Source organism: Falco cherrug, chromosome 5 (assembly GCF_023634085.1).
Source record: "Falco cherrug isolate bFalChe1 chromosome 5, bFalChe1.pri, whole genome shotgun sequence".
In the NCBI taxonomy this organism is placed as follows: Eukaryota; Metazoa; Chordata; class Aves; order Falconiformes; family Falconidae; genus Falco; species Falco cherrug.
The window spans coordinates 69,561,346-69,578,453 of record NC_073701.1 but is presented as its reverse complement, the minus strand read 5'-3'; the positions used below and the strand labels follow the sequence as shown (position 1 = coordinate 69,578,453).

The following is a 17,108-nucleotide window of genomic DNA, read 5'->3' as shown; positions in this document are numbered from 1 at the left end:
GAAACTTGTTATTTCAGATTGTTACATATTTGTAAACTGGCTGCAGGCCTTTGAGTTGAGAGACTAACCATTGAATTCAGCACTCTACTGTGTTGACTCACAGAAAGATGAAAGTTATTTTTACATGAAGTGGAAACTTAGACACAGTGGTATGAAACTCAGTAAGCCCCCAGTGAGTATATGTTGGGTGATTTTTTTATGGTTAAGGATCATCGTAAAGCTATTTCTTTGTATCAGTGACCTGTCACATCATGTAGGATCAATCTTTGCTTAAGTAGGAAATACTTATTAAGGAAAGCTGCTGCAGACCTGAGCTTGCATTCTAACTGTGTTATCTCTGCTGGCCAATAACCACATGTTTTATCTGGTATTCTTCCCAGTGCATGAACATGCCTAGTGAGTAACACATGAAAAACAAATATAATGAGGGTTGATACATTTGGCCAACGTGCAGAGTGTAAGGATCTCATTATTTTTTCCTACTTCCTGCCTTTGGTTTTTTATTTGAAACTTTTCAATACAGCCTAGGCAAGGTTCTTTCCCATTTCATCTGCATCCTAGTCTTTCTATGGGGGTGACTATGTTGAGCGATGAATTCTGGGTTTTATTTTATTTATTTTAGCAGTAGCTTTTTTATTTGGATCTTGCAGGAAGTTACATCTTTATTTTTTTCTTATTTTTTTATTGTTGTTGTACATAAAAGGAAGGCTAAGGACCACATCTTACAGAAGGGGGAAAAAAGAAGGATTTCAGAAATGTACTGCTTACTACTGTAAATAAAACTTTAATTAATTAAATGCTCTGCCTGGCCTCTTGCCCATGTAATAAATAAAAATCAGAGAGAATATCCTAAATCATCATTACCTGTTATCAAAAATACTTATGTTTCCGTTTACATTTTCATCCCACAGTGAAGCTGAACAAAAATTGACTAGTAAGTCTCTATATGCAAAGAAGTCTTGATTATTTAGGTTATGCAGTTCCCTGCACTTGTGTGTTTGCGCTGATGTCCTAAAGAGTGACCTTTATTAAGCCAGTAAGTATGTAAAACACCTTTGTGTATACAAAATGTATGGATCCTACCGCAGGACCCCTGTTGTTGTCTTTGCTTGTAAGGTCTGCCCAGGGTTGTCTCTATTTACTACAATACACAGGCTGCCACCTGCAGTATTCCTTGGAGAGGAAAACTCCTGTTCAGCAAAGCCAGTGCCTTGCCTCCTCCTATACCGTTAACCTGGTTCTTGTTGATGCAAGGTCTTTCTGCAAGTCCTGCTCAACCCAGTAAGTCAGGATTTAAACTGTCTGAGCGGGTATTGGGCAGCTGGGCTGCCAACGCAGATGGCGGCTTGTCTCGCCTCCCCCAGGAGAAATGAACCTCTCCTGCTCCAAACCTGTGCGAGGTTTTCTGGTAGTTATCAACTTTTTCTGCTGGAAACCGGTGATGGCCTGCCTGCCTCTCCAGAAGGGACTGAACCGGTATCAGTGCCGCCTGCAAGTGGTTGTCCTTTGGGTGCAGTTACAGCAATGAGTAATGAGGAGGGAAATGACAGCTCTGACTGCCTTGTTTTACTTTTTGTTCCCAAATCTCCCGGTTTTTTATCTCTAATCTTCAGGCTCAGCCAATGAGGTTTAACCGCAGATCCTAACACTGAGCTGATTACATGCAGATCTGTGGGTGAAACATTAAGCTGTCGGAACGGAGACTTGCTGTGCTGCCTGAGATGAAGCAGTGTCATGTCCATCAGGCAAACCGCATGTTCCTGTCTCCTTCCAGAGCCCAGTGGTCCCCAGGCACCGTCCTGTACCGCATGAGGGGAGAGCGCCGGGGCGGCATCTGCACTGTACTTTACGTGCAGCCCTGACACTAGGTGGGAGCTGGGGCTCTTGTCGGCTGCGTGTTTGGTGTGATTCTCCCCCAGTCATCCTCCTGCGGGCTGATGCTGTGGGATTGTGGGGCCCTCTCTCCAAAGGGTCACCCGCTTCACCTGCTGCAGGAACCGGTGGGGCTGGGCTCGGGTTGCCCTTCTGTAGTGTGGCAGCCAGGGGTGAGCTCCAGGCAGCATTACCCACTGCTGATCCTGGCCTGAGCCAGCTCCTTGGTTGCCCACTTACCATAAATTGCAGATGCTGCCAGTCTCCCCACTCAGCTTTTGTTGGTGCTGTTGTTGCAAGAAAGCATTTTTAGTAGCTGCTTTTCACCATCAAAATGTGAATCAGAGCTGACTTAAATGCAGGTGGGGGATGACTCCCTAAGCCAGGTTGTCTCTTCCAGACCCCTAAAGCAGTTGAGGCTTACTGCACATTAGCTGTCCTGAACTGTCTTACAGCTTCTTGGTTCCAGAGGGGGGTTTACCAGAGCTGACAGCCTCTCATGACAGCCAGCAAAGGGTGGGGAAAGGGAGACATCACCCTGAAATCCCGCTCCCTACAGATGGAGAGCCCTGGTGATTGTGAAGAGAGCGTTGAGAGCCAGGACTTCCCAGGGCTGCTGCTTGGGGCACAGGAAAATCCATCATTTTTTTCCAGCCCATTTTTTTCATTTCCTGGTTCACCACTCAAGTTAAATTTCCTCTTAAGTGCTATATACATTTGCAGTTTTAAAAATGTGGGAAAGGTGGTCTCGTGGCAGGCTGTAATGTAGTGCTAGTAATTATTCCAGAGATGGCCCCTGCTTTGCCTCTTGCCCTCTCATCTGTCATCAGCTCCCTCCTGTATTTTGTGAAGTTCTTGCTTCTGCTGACTGTGGCAGGGCAAAAAGTGAGCTCATACGGAGCTCAAATTACTGTTGAACCAGTTCGGATCTGTTTAATGGAAACCTTCCTTCTGCAAACCTTTTTGCACTCCTTTTACTTAAGTCATAAAACTTCTTCTGTTTGAACTTTATGAAAACAAACCAAAACCCTCTTCTGTGTTGGTTACAAAACACTTTGATTCCTTTCTCTGTTTTTGTTGCGTATTATTTACTTAACTGCTGCTGGAGTAGCATCTTGGGGTAAAAAGACACTGCTTCTTGGCCAAACAATTTAAATTTTTCGTAAAGGGAGATGTACAACCAAACTCTTTGTGAAATGAGTTAAACAATCCATTCCAGCTCAAGCTTTAAATAGGAAATGTGGATTGTTTCAAAAGCCAGGAAAATTTGGACATGATAGAGTATGGATGCGATAATACTTTTCAGCAGCTGTGGAAATAAAGAAAAAACGTCTGACTGGTTCTGGTAAAAGCCTGTATAAATTTATAACTTAGAGTGTATGCATATGATCTCATGAGACAGAGTGAATATTTGCAACCGCATGTAATGCTGAGTGGTATGCAAGCATCAACCCATATTTACAAAATCCTGTGGTAAGTGTCTTCATTTTTTTAATTTTTTATCTTTTCCTGAGGCAGAGATTTGCCAAGATCTATTGTAGACCTTGTTAAGTAAATTCCATCTCTCCTTTTGTATTTTTGTTTTGCTTTTTGGCTTTCTGTGCTACTGGCAAATCTGTTAGTGACGCTTAAGTTAAAGGGACTTCAGTTGCACAGTCATTCATATGAAGAAAAAAAAAAGTTGTATATGCTTCTGAGTTGAGTTTGTTACCCCTGTTTTTTGAGATGGCGTGATATTGTCTAAGTTGTTTTGGCAGGTTGTGAAAAGCTTTTTAAAACGGTCAGCCTTGCATTTATGCAGGAAAAGCTTTGGTATCTTCTGCCTTCAGAATTTTAGTGAGCCCACGATCACTGCAGAATCATTTGGGTATGCGTTGTCTCCAGTTGCTATGTTTGACTTTTACAAAGACCTGTACATGTTCAAAAAAATTTAAATGAGAAACAAGAAGATATTTTAGCTGTACAGACTCAGTTCTCTGTAAGCATTCAGTAAATGACTCTTACTGAGATCAATGGTTTCCTGTGTTTTATTAGCACGGTAGTTTCAGCTGGTCCTGTAATCTCATGTTTCTTTCTATAACTATTTTATAAGGAGAAGGACCCAATTAAACCAGTTCAGGTTTCTCTGTTACAGTGCTGTTATCCTTGCTCTCATTGTAACACGCCTATCTTGGCTGTCTGTCTGCTGTGCCCCTGGCACTTTTGCATTTGCTCAAAAGCTCCTGCAGTCACTTATGCAGCAGTATCTTTTTGGCCATCTTTGCCTCCCTTTATTCTGATTTGTACACAAAAGCACACAATACAATGTTTGCTTTGTGCTTTTTAGCCAACACAGGCCTAGATTACAAGGTGATTCCACCTCTCTGTACAGGACTGCTCTAGACCCTGAAACCTCTCGGGCTGGAGCTGCATGCCCCTCACATCCCTTCTGCAATTACTGACTCCTGTGGCAGCCCCCTGGAGGAGGGCTGATGTAGGGAGGTGGGAAAAGAGAGGGGATGGGGAAAGCAGGTGGCAGCTGCTGTAGGACAATTAGGACAGCTTCTGCTATCTGATATAGTGAGCCAGGTGGTTCCTGTTGCTGCCAGTAAAAGTGAGGATAAAAGGTACGTGGGGAAAGAAGGGCTACCCAATACCTGCAGCAGTCATTGCCCTAATACAGGTAGCTGGGCTGTAGCAGGAAGAAAAGGAAGACTAGCTCTTGGGGTAGTGTGCCTCTCAAAGAATCGTTTTCTGCTTTTCCAGGGAGGATTAATGCAGGTGAGCAGAGCCAGAAGACTTTCTGCTGGACAGTAGTCTGATGTGAATTTGATCCTGCTCTGGGTACCTGGTGTGTGGTAAAGCAGCACTGCTATGGGCTTTGCTGCTCTGCTGTTTTAACTGGTAGCTCAGTGAGGTATGGAAGCATCCACTGCATTTGTGCTTTTGTCTTTGTACAAGCATCCTGCCGGTGTTGTGATACAGGAGTGAGTCTTGTTCAGAATGAGGTCAGGGGAGTGTACTTTAGGTTCTTGACTGGGGTTGTAAGACTTAAATGCTAACTGTAAATTCAAGATTGGCAAAGACCTATTTTAGAATGAGCTGCCTTGGTTTGTCTGCTTTCAGATGATCTTTAAGTATTTTGTTGAATGTATATATGAGGGTAGGTATTTAGGATTGCATAGATCAAAACATTAAACTGGCTTGGAAATACATAAAAGTAATTGGGAAAAAAATCTTATTTGCAAATAACTTTAAAATAGATGTATAGTTTAGCCACAATTAAATATTCAGCCCAACTTAACCTCCCCTACCCCCTGATCTAACCACCTTAAGGCTTCCCCCTTTGTAACCTGTTGAAATTTACTGGTTAAGAGGTTGGAACCAGTTTTTCTGAGAAACAAGCAACATTTATCAATACTCTTTCTATCAAATTCAGAGATACCCTCGATTTTTATTTCATTCAGTGAATTCAGTAACTAGTTATCTCAATTCTATAAGCAGTTATTCCAAAGCTGAGAAGGTGAAGAAGAGTCAAGAATATGGTTGGGATAGAAAAGGATACCTCTACTAGTTCTAAAATCTGGACCAAAAATAATCAAGTTGGTAATTTTAGATAATAATTTAATACATCTGATCTATAAACAAAATGTCTGTTCCACTTTGTACCTAGCTTGCTTCAGGTGATTTTTATCTAAGTAAACAAAATCTGTTTTACTCTAATGGTTTTGTGAACTTCGTCTGCCTTCACTTACCTCTCTTAAGGTAACCTTGATAGGAATAGCTGAAAGTGTGTTCACTTAGAACATTAAAACTGAGTAATTTTCCATGTGTAATAAAGAATTTGAGTAAGTGTTATATGTGATCAATTAGTGGTGCAATTTATCTGCATCTTCAGCAAACAAAAGGCTCATGTTACAGCAACCCTTCTGCAGAGAGTAACTGAAACGTAGAAAATGCTAGATATTTATCAATAAAGATTTTTGCTTAAATAATTTTCATTTTTAGCATTTGTTCGTTTCTAGAATGCAAATAAACACCATTGTTTTCTCCTCTGAGATGTCTTCCCGAATCCTTTTTAGCTGAAGTGAAAAATGGAGGCATGGCATTATTTTGAGCCTGCATGTACTTTGCTCTTGATGTGAAACATTGAAACCCACAGGCAGCAAGCTTTCCATATGCAGAAGTTGCCCCTGGCTGTGCAAGAAGATATTTAGATGTGCAGATTATGAAGAAACTTTGTGGTCTTCTAAGGAAGGACTGCCTTGAGTAAAAACAAGTTTGAAAATTGAAGCTCTCTACGATCTAATGGATCTAGATCTACCAAAATCTAACAGATGCCTGGATAAAGGGAATTAGTCATAAGAGGGAAGTCCTAAAACTGGTTTGAATCAGGTTTCAAAGGTGAGGGTTATGTTGATTGTTCAAAGCCTTGGATTTCTCACCACCACCAGGGTCAACAAATGGCAATCTGATGTGAGGTTCTGGCAAGACACAGTCTGGTTTGTAAAGGGCCTTATGCAAGTTAAAACAGAGCAGTTTGGGATCATGTTTAGCACCTGTGGCTGGTGACTGCATAGTACACTAGGGGAGATGACTTATTTTTACCAGCATGGGATGCTTGTAGATTCAGCTGATATGGACCTATTATTTATGCATGTTTTGGCTAGGCCTTCCAGGCTGAGTTGGAGAATGTAGGTCAGCTGCCACCAGTTAGGCTCTGGTTTCTGAAAGAAGATTGTCAGCCCTATCCCAGTGCCTCTTGCCAGTGCCCTTTGGGCTTTGTTAACAGTCTGCTTCCTGGCTCCTTTCTGCACAGAAGACTATTAGTCATCTGGTATTCGTTCGCCCAAGCGCAGCCATTGCAACAGTTAGTGTAACGGATGGCACCGCTAAGGGAAGCAGAAAGGACAGTTCCTGGTGTTCATGCTTCCCCCAGTCCTCTCCAGCCAGCATCCTGCAGGGCACACATGGATCCACACAAGATGAATGGGCAGGAAAGGGACCTGCTTCTGCACGGTCTCCTTTCAGTCACTGTGATCCTCTCATGTGCCTTTTGGGGTTACTGGAGGAAAACACGTGCTTTGCATGTTTGCTCAGTAAATAAAGGAAATGGGTATCAAGCATGTTACATCCTTCCCAAACTGTTAATAATTTCCCACCACTTTGACTATTAATCTGAATATTTGGTATGGACAAAATCACAGCAGATTAAATAGCGTTTTCAGTTCCAGCTGGGTGTGATTGCTGTAATTGTTGTCAGGCAATATCTGAAGATATTTCTGTCTAAATACAAAACCTAACCGATAGGAGAGGGAAGAAGGGACTGCTAATGAGATTATGAAGTAAAATATCAATGAATGACAACCTCTATTGTGAGACTGGGGGAGGAGGACAGTAATTTATGCAAAACCAATAGAGGCACACCTTGGTTTGCACGTTAATTATGGATTGAAATTTGTAGTTTAAACAGTGGGATTTAATCTGTTACCTGAATTAGGGGGTTATAGTTAAAGTATGTGGAACAGACTGAATTAGGGATAAATATTTGAACCATAAGTATTCCAAGTATTTAAACCAGAAGCAGGAAGAGGAAAGAAGTAGGAAGCAGTTGGGCTCGCTCTCTGTAAGGCCCTGAGACTAGGACTTGTGTATGCAACTGAAGGTTTTGTAGGTTTTTTTCTTCTTTTTTTTCTCCCAGTCATGTTGATTATTGAATATTGTCGTTTCTTTTTTTCTTTTAAGGAAGTAAAAAACTTATGCAAGGTATGCATGTTTTTCTAGGAATAACAGAAAACAGCAACATACTATTTCTGTACATCATTTATGTTAACATTCTGTTTACAGTGTCTCATATTTATAAGAAATGTGCCATTGTAAATGCAAACAGAAGGTTAATTAAGAAGCAGAAACTTCTGATCAAAATTGGATGTATATTTAATACAGTTGAACACAGGGGGCAAGCCAAAAAATTAAATATAACACTATAAAGTGTTACAAAGGGTAAATGCAGTGAATCCCTGTGATTTGTCTGGCGTTGTAGGTGATTAACTGTACAACAGACGTGTTTCCTGTGTTAGAGCTATATTCAGAACAGCAAACTGTTAGAAAACTTGGGCTGGAAGAAAAAAAAAAAGCAAGCACTTTAAGGCATGAGAGAAGAGGCCTTATTGTGTACTAGAGCTTCAAGGATACAGAGGGCTGCTGTCAGGATACCCCTGCAAGTCAGCTGGTCATCCTGCGGTTGAATGGCTCTTGTATAAACTTTGTAGTGAGTGGGTAACAGAGCAAATGGAGCAGGGAGAAAGGGAGAATCGCATGTTTATGCAAAAAGGAGAAAGGGAGAATCGCATGTTTATGCAAAAAGCATCATCTTTTAACTGTCAAAGTTTTAATGTTCTACGTTCAATATTGTGTCGTGTCAGTACCATAAGCACCTGATGGTTTCTTTAAGAGTTCATACAGGCCTGTGTTCGTCCCATCTAGCACTATCCATCCAACTGAACTCTCTCTATCTTCCTTTATAGTTGGTGAGAAGGATGTTTTTAGAGTGAAGCTGAGCCAGAGGTGCACCTCCAGAGAGTGGCAGCTCTACAGCAGCTGCAGTGAACTGGGGTGACTGGTCTAGACCAGGTGGGAAGAATACGTGTGTATACCATCTGCTGTTCAGTGAGGCTCCCAGAATGGCTTTGGATAAAGATCTCGATTGCCCTTTGAGAATGCAGAATGCATTTTTTTTAAGCCCTTTGAAAGGAGGTTGGTAACACACATGCTGCCTTCTCAGAGAAGTCAAGCATCACCAACAGACAAATTAACCACGGTTACAAAATGAAAACATTTTAATTTGCTTTGCAATTTAAAACAACAGAATACATCAGCATCTGTAGTACCCACCTTCTATTAAATTGTTTCAGCATCAAAGGGCTTTCACTGAGGATAAATTTTCTTTTGCTTTACATGGGTCACACTTAATTTTGGTTCTTGAATTCTGCACGGGGCTGTCTCCTATGATGACAAATCGTGCATGTACCTGCTTTTTTTCATATACTCCTCCTGTGCAGGCTTTGGATGGGGGAATGAAGCCATTTAATACCTTGGTAACAGTTTTTTTTCCTGTACTTGAGAAGAAATCAGTCTTTATTTTATAAAATGTTGGCACAGTGATGGCACCTATTAAGCATTAAATGCTTCTATGTTATCCACTGTAAAGAATATCCATGAATAAAAAATGAACTACTTGAATCGATACTATTACTTTTCATTCTCTGCTTTCTTAATATTGCTTCTTGCTTTTATTCTCTTTACTAGCTTTTCATGATGGCAGTTTTCATTTCAAAAGAGGCAACATGGCCCTGTTATTCTCCATTGCTTTTTTTCACCCACAGCGTTCACAGTAATGTGATAGGAGAGTTGGCAATTACAGTTTCGGAAAGGTGCATGAAGATAGTTTGTCTTTAAACATCTTCCCCCTCTCTTGCTACTGCTTGAGTCCTTTGGCATATCAGCTCTTTCCTTTTACCTCTTTTTATTATTTCATTTTATGATATGTTGTACATAGTCTCTGAACACAAAGTAAATTGATAGCCTCTGAATCAGAGGCTATTACAGCATATTGCTGATCAGGTGAGGTCTCCTGGCTCTCACTTATATAAATCTTAAATAATCCAGAGCACCTCAGGTGCCCGTATAGGTTTAATAATAAAACTTCCCCCGTGTTAAATTCCTGGAGATCTTTGTCTTTGTAACAGCAGTCCTCATCAGGGTTATTAACGTAGAGTTATTAACTTTCAGATGTTCACTAAGAACAAGTCTTGTTCACTTCTCTTCGGTGTTCTTTTACTCATGTAATAAAATAGCATCCTTATATCTTTCTCACGGTTATTAACGTAGAGTTATTAACTTTCAGATGTTCACTAAGAACAAGTCTTGTTCACTTCTCTTCGGTGTTCTTTTACTCATGTAATAAAATAGCATCCTTATATCTTTCTCACATCTGGGCTCGTCTCTTATGTGCAGAGATAGTGGTGATTTACTGTCATAATTTAAAAAATCCCAAATTTTATGCTAAGTACAGTGGCCAGTGTTCATTGCAGCTGATAAAGCTTCACCAGAGGAAGGCTAGTTTGTAACAAAGGAATGAGGATGATAACGAGAGTCACTTGTTTGGAGAAATGGGTAGGTGTTAATGCTAGGCAAAGAATAAGTAAGCATATAATGGCCAGGTAGTGAGAATAACCCTCCGGTGCTGACTTCTCCCTTATTCTTTTTGTGATCAGAAAACTTGATTCTAATTTAGTGCAGATCTTTATCTTCCCCTTCCTTGTTAGTGTGGAGATGGTCACAGCTGGTGGTAGTAATGAGCCCATGTACCGTACAAAGTCAGGGGAGTCCACAGTTCATTGCTGCAGTGCCCGGCCCCATTTAATGAAGTTTTTTGAGAGCATGCAGCAGTAGGGTGTGCATTTTATGATGATGACAGAGCCTGTTAGATTTTAAATGCTTTTTTTTTTTTTTTTTTTTTCCAGAAGCATGACAGGGTTTTCATGGAGCTTGGTGCTGTGTTTAAGGTTACATCACCATTTCCATTATAAATCCCTTGTTTCCAGCAGTGGTACTGTGCTGCAGCCCTGTTACAAAGTACTTAGCGGAAAAAGGTTTTGTCAAAATTAAGAAAGGAAAAATGTTCAGCCTCTTCCAGTGGTATGTTCATGAAATATATTGGAAGGGAAGAAAGTCTCCGTGCATGATTAAAATGGGCATAGATGCGACTTTAAGGTGCTTGGAGTAAAGGGGAATGTCCTTAAATGCTGTGGGAATGTGGGGGTGGTTAAAGGTAGAGTGGGGTAGCACTCTTAACATTAAGTAAGGACTGTGAAATTATTGGCATTGACCTAGAGTAGTAAGCACAAATGTTAGCAAGGCTCCTGCAGTGAATAGGTGGTATGAGTGAGTAATGTTGTTCTGCTAGAGTTAATTGCTGCAGTGCACTGGGAACTGTGCCAACCGCAGGCTCTGGGTGCAGAGCTACTCCTCTATATTATCATTTCTATTAAATGTGATTGCCAATGAAGAGCTCTAGCTCACTTTATTCAGCTTGCTGCTGGAGTCATGTCTTCTATTTTGTTGGTAACTGTTTCTAGCTTGGAAAAGAAACTCTTGGATCTTTACTGGTGGTGTGTTTGTGACTTGTAATAGACATTTCTGGGACCTCAAACCATGTGCTTCAGAAAAATGGAAGAGGAAATTAATGGAACATCTGGCCTTTATTTTTAAGGGTCAGACTTTCATTTTTACTTTCTTGACTAAAGTTGCATGAATTTTAAGTTAATCTGGATTGCAGTGACCTTTTGACTAGGGTGAAGTACTATCTTGCCTTTCTGTTCCTTTTCCCAATTTTAAAAAGTTTCTTTTCCTGCATCTGTGAAATGATAATTCTAGATGCTGCATAAGATAGTCGTTCCTTGCTCATACACCCAGATCTAAACCTCTAATAGTTGGAGGCAGTCTGTGGTACTAAGTTAGTGAAAAAAGAAGCCTTGAGTTACTCAACTCCTAATAAATGAAATCTTCGTGGTTCTATTGACAGTCTTCTAGTGCTGGCCTTGTGGACTGTTGTAGCAATTCAGCAGTGTGCTGTAATACTGACTTCAAACTGAAAATCTATGAAAGAAGTGCTGTCTCTGCATTATTCCAGTTCTAAATTGTCTGTATTAATTTCTAATTTCCTGGTTTTAATGTCAATTAAATGAATAGTTGATTTAGAGCTAATAAAGCAAGTGGTATGTCAGATTTTTAGAGTGAGAGGGGATCTTCTGGCATTAATGCTAAACAGGCTTACATCTTACTCAGCCTACAACTTCAGTCTGCCAGTCAGACTTGTTTTTTCACATATTTTCCTAATAGTTTGCACATTTGGGGAATTGCTTTTTAGAAGGATAACTAAAAAAAAAATATCAAATAGAGGTGTTTCATCAAGATCTGTTCTGATCATTAACAAAGGCTAGATGTGTGTGTGACATATATGTATGTTTATGTGTCTGTTTTAAAACAGCAGGCTTCAGGCTTTAACCACATGGAGAATGTAATCACGTTTATTTTTCTTGGCCAAGAAATGGACTATTTATTCTCCTAAGTCCAAAAATGGACTTAAGAGGAAGATAAATAGATGGAAGCAAGAGAGGCACTTGGGATTATAAGGAGGTCTGCTATTCTCCAGCAGAGTTAGGGTTGTCTTTTCCCAATGATGGAGTCTTCTGTTAGAGTTTAAGCAAGCAGGATTTGAAATTACTGTACATCTAGAAGTGTGGTAGATGGTCAATTGCAGAAGGGCTAATCTTACAGGGCTCAAGTGGGACTTGCGTGATCCACCATGAGTTTCCAGTTCTACTCAATTTCTCATATGGCTTTGGGCAAGTAGCTTGAGTTCTGTTTGGATTGGGCTTTTTAATTTTTTTTTTTTTAATGTTCTCCATCCTGCGAGATAAGGAAGTTTGATCTTAGCTCTACAAAGCGCCATGAAGGTAGTTTGGGAAGCATTCAGTGGATGAACATGGGCTTTTGCTCCTAACTTTAGCCCTGGGCTGCCATGATAGCCAGTCAGGTGGGGAGAAATGTCTGCAGAAAGTGACTCCAGATTTATGTACTTCAGAGCATAACTGAGGAAGTGAATGTGAGTTGCCCGTAAGCTGTGGTGTATTCTCTCTTTCCTTTCTACTGTTACAGCCTTTGTCTATTCTGGGTGCTTCCTTCCAAGCAGTCAGGGAGTCTCTGACCTAGGTTTGCTCCAGCAAGTAGGCAAGCTGCTCTGCTCTTCAGTTGTTGGCTCTGTTTCTGCAAGTCACTTGGCAGACTGATGTTTTGTTATGAAGCACATCTTTTGTACGTATATTTCTGTAGTGCTACCAACTATAATGACAAATTTTTATAAATTCAGTTTTTGAACCAGTGTTGTGTGTATGTAGGTTTCTCAGGGGAGCCATCCTGCGAGCTGACTACCTGCAGAAGTGCATGCTCTGAAGTACGCAGTGCAATTCAAAAAAAGCTCTTTAAACCGGAAGAAACACTAGTGTCTAATGAGAAGTCTTGTGCTGATTTGAAATTTGATTTGAATTTATTTGATTTGAATGTGAGAACACATCCTACCAAAGCCACTTTTCTCAAGAGCTAATTGCTTTTAAGTCTTGAAAAAACCCATCTTGTGCATGCACATCTACAATTCTAAATGTCTTTAAGATAAATGTAGATTAACAAAATGTCTTGAGAGTGCTTGCCTGTACATGCACTTAACCTAAATGGTTGATGAACTGAATATATGAATGCTTCATTACAGAGAGACAGACGCGAGCCTGAAGTTTTCAATTTGAATGAAGAAAGCTGGGGCTGACTTTCATACGTATCCAAATTGTGTTCGCATGTCTCCTTGCTAGAAATCTGCCGTGCATTTACAGTCTGATCTCATTCCTCTCCAGTAGGAGCAGATGGGGATTCTTGAACTTGGCCCAAATTCCTAGAAAGTCACTGCAGTGACATTTTGTAAAGGTGTGAGAGGGTGTGGGAATTTGGATGGCAGAGGGTGCCATAGCAGAGAATGATACAAAGAAGCAGCAGCAACACTTTCTTTCACTTATGCAACACTGTGGCGATGACTGCGAATATAAAATATATCAGTGTGGTAGAATAAATGCTTCTCTCTTGCCATCTAGGTGTCATATCAAATGGATCCTCTTTGCTAGATATTTATGCACACAACCCCACCCACCCCCAATGTAATTAGCTCAGAATTATAATTCTTAATGACACTTCCAAATTGGAACATCCTAATACTTGAGCATTTCCCTCCCCCTCCCCAGTTTGTATTTGTATGGGAATTTTGGCTACCTTGTAGATATTTTGAGGCCTGTGAAGAAGATGGGTCTGAAAGCCACATGCAGGTATTTCCTATCCCTCTCTTCTGCACACGCCTGCCTGTTTCCTTGTGGTCTCACGGTTGCTGCTCCCTGCCCCCCGCACCCCCCCCCCCCCCCCGCACCTCAGGGAACCTTGGAGGGAGCACTGAAGCGCTTAGATCCCAAGTGATTTTGAACAAGAATGTGACTTTAGCTCTGCTACCTGTTGTTATCTAATGGAACAAGCAGGGATGAGTGTACGTGTATTATTGTAAATGAACGGGGTGTGTGTGTGGAATCTGAGGTGTTATATTTAGTAATAATAATTTTAAGGTTTTCCGTATTCTGCCTTTTTTAACAGGCTATTCTCACTTGCAGGCCAGACTGGTAATCATATTCACAGCTTTTCTGATTGAGAAGTTCTTGCTTTGCTTCAGGGCTCGGAGATTTTGTAAGCAATCTTACAAGTTGGTTATCCCTAATTTAAAACAAAGTATTTAAGAGAACTGTGTGCGCTTCTGATGCAGTAACTTCTAAACACAAAATTCTGTTGCTTCTCTCAAAACATTGAATATTCACACCAGGAGAGGTCTGGTAGCTTTCCTTGAAAGTGTGTGACTTCAGCCTCAGTGCCAGCAAGATTTTGCGTTAGATTGAAATTGCCATATTGTATCAGACTACAGTTGTCTCTCTATTTATTAGATACCTACTTGTGTGATGGGCTTTTCAAAGGAATGCTGAGCACATTTTTTGTCCTAGGTAGCATTAGTTTAATATGTGGAAAACCTGTATCTGTGTGTGTGTAAAATCATGTGCTAAGCTGAATCATTGCTTTGGAAATTATTTTCAGTTGGTGAACTTCAGTGTTTTGTGGTTTTTTTGTTTTTTGTTTTTTTTTTTTAAGTTTCAATTTATCAGTTATTTTGTTTCACTGTTCCAGCAAAAAATCAGATATTGTTATATATTTCAAGTCTCTTGGGCCAGACACAACCGTGTAACAGGAGACTGAAGCAGGAAAGGGAATTATTGCTGGTGATTAGATGTATGCTGTTTTTCAGTATCTAGCAAGAAAACTGGCCAGATGTGTGGACTTCAAACCTGGTATCTATGTAATGCAGGTTGTTGGAATTAATATCTGTAATACCTAGCTCTGACTAGCATGGACTAGTCTTGCATACATCTCAACGCATGGTGTATGAGTCATTTACTACTCTCCTGACTGCACAGGCTTCTGTTTCTTAACTGACTACTTCCTCCTTTGTCTGTCTTTAAGACAAAATAGTCAGCACTGAAAATGGCTCATGTACAACCACCCTGCTGATGTGAACGTGCTGAGCCTCATCCTGAAAAATCACACTATAGCTTCCAGGCACCTCTGGCATTGGTACAGTGCTGTGGTCTCTGCTTCAGTGTGCCATATAAACCATGTGCAGTTTTTACCAGGCATTCATTCAGCCTAAAGGCACTCTGGTCCTGTATGAAACACATTGCCATTTGGCACTGCTGTGTCAGCAGAGTGGTTTAGCAGTACAGTGAAAAGACACACCACAGAAAATGCAAGGAATAGTTTGCCTTTCAAGCTAAATACTCAAGCAGCTGCTTTGGAGCGGCAAGCCTGCTGGATCCTATAAAACCACTTCTCTGGATGCAATGGATAATAGTGTCTCTTGCTGTTGAATCTCCTTCCTTGTAAGGAGCAGACCTCAGCTGACATCTCTCATGCTTTTTACCCCTGTTTTCAGGCCTGCACATGTGTTTGTAGTGTGGTTTTCTTTTGAACCGTATGATACCGTTCCTATAGTGAATCTTAATTTAATTCTTGTCTGACAAAGGTCCTCTTGTCTGTTTTACATGAAGCACATGCTGACATCCTCTCAGTTCTTTTCATCAAGTATTTGACAGCATAATTATGTATGAAGAGTCATTCAGACCATGCTGACTTATACCTGCTGAAAGATCTGGCCCACAGCATGTATTTCTCTCTTGGGTTTGATTTACTCCGTGTTTGGAAGATATATATAATGGGGGGTGGGGGGGGGAGGGGAGGGGGATGGGCATCAGTATTCAAAAGCTGCAATTGTTTCTTTATTTGACTGTTAAACTACCAGGTTTATATTTCATTTGCTATATGGAAATAGAACTGGTAACTTGCAATTGCTGATACATGGATAATAGAAAGGATTTAGAAGGGTATGAAAGAATTGCATACCCTTCTAAATCATAATTTCACATACTACATGAAATTTTAGGTTTTTGGTGACTATGAGGTTAATGGTTTGCTGCTGAAAGCTTTATGGTTGCTGTACTTCTTGGACAACTGGGCCTCAAGTGATCGCTGGAATAAAGGAGACTCCTTGGATCCTGCCTATCTTGTTACTTTATTCAATGGCAAGTCAGCACCTAATAAGAGATGACCTGGTAATTTTCTAGCCTCTTGTTGAACACAGGTTTTAGTAGCAGTGGTGAGCTGTGGGAGTTTCGTAAGTCTGCTCTGGAAATCCCTGGGATGGCTGGCCACAGGCATTTTGTCCAAGATTCAGGTAATGTGCAAGCCAACAGCTGTGCAGTTCTTGCACCCCCACTCCTATATATGCTACATGCGATTCAGCTTAAACAGGTTTGTTTACAAATGACCTGGTTTCCTCATTGTGTCCGCTTTTTGTGAGACAATTTTGTAATACATGTTACTGTCCTTCTGTCTTGTTACCTTGCAATGAAACAAAATGCACGCCCTCTTTCACTGTGAATAAGCACTGAGAGTTTATCTGACCAGTGACCTGTTTCGTGGTTGTCTGAGCTTTGCGTAGCTGCAAAACTCGATTTTTTTTCTCCCCATTAACACAGTTGCAGAACAGGCGGATGTTTTTATGAAATGGATGTAACATCTGAGTAGATGGCTGAGAGCTGAGCCTGCATCACTGAGGTTTTAATACAGACTGTGACCACAGCAAAGATGGACACAAAGTACTTCACAGTTAGTGTGCAACTGGGTGATGGCAGAGCTGGGAGTTGAAACTGGGGCAGCACTCTGACTTCTGAGGTGGTAAGCCAACATACTCAGGATGTGATGCAGCCACTTCCAGAGAGACAGAACTCAGTGTTACTCCAGCTTCTACATCCTTTCTTTCCCTCATTTGGTCTTTTTAAGGAAGAAGTGGCTAACGCACCAAGTGAACAAACCCAATAGGCAGGGAGGACCTCCCAAGTGAAGTTGAAGGCAAGACTTCTGTAACCAATATGAAGAAATGTCACCACTTCCCAGTTCCATCAGCTGGAGTGGAGCCAGCTGTTGCAGCAACTGGTAGCTCCTTGCCGAAGTGGAGCAGTTGTTTTTATTGCAGCTGCCAGTGTGAGACCAGTTGGGTCTTGGGA

General features: G+C 41.0%; 1 protein-coding gene across 4 annotated transcripts in view; it reads left to right on the top strand.

Annotated features, from left to right (window-relative positions):
- FAM107B (family with sequence similarity 107 member B) overlaps positions 1-17,108 on the top strand; it is a 62,793-nt gene that overhangs the window by 13,743 nt on the left and 31,942 nt on the right. Inside the window, exon 2 of one of the 4 annotated variants that reach the window (XM_055710542.1) lies at positions 8,379-8,484. The exons of 2 other annotated variants lie outside the window; for them this stretch is intronic. The gene's annotated coding sequence lies outside the window, so the exon portion shown is untranslated. Of the gene's footprint in view, positions 1-4,650; positions 4,769-8,378; positions 8,485-17,108 lie in introns of those variants that run through there. One more of the 4 variants, XM_055710541.1, reaches the window with a different exon arrangement.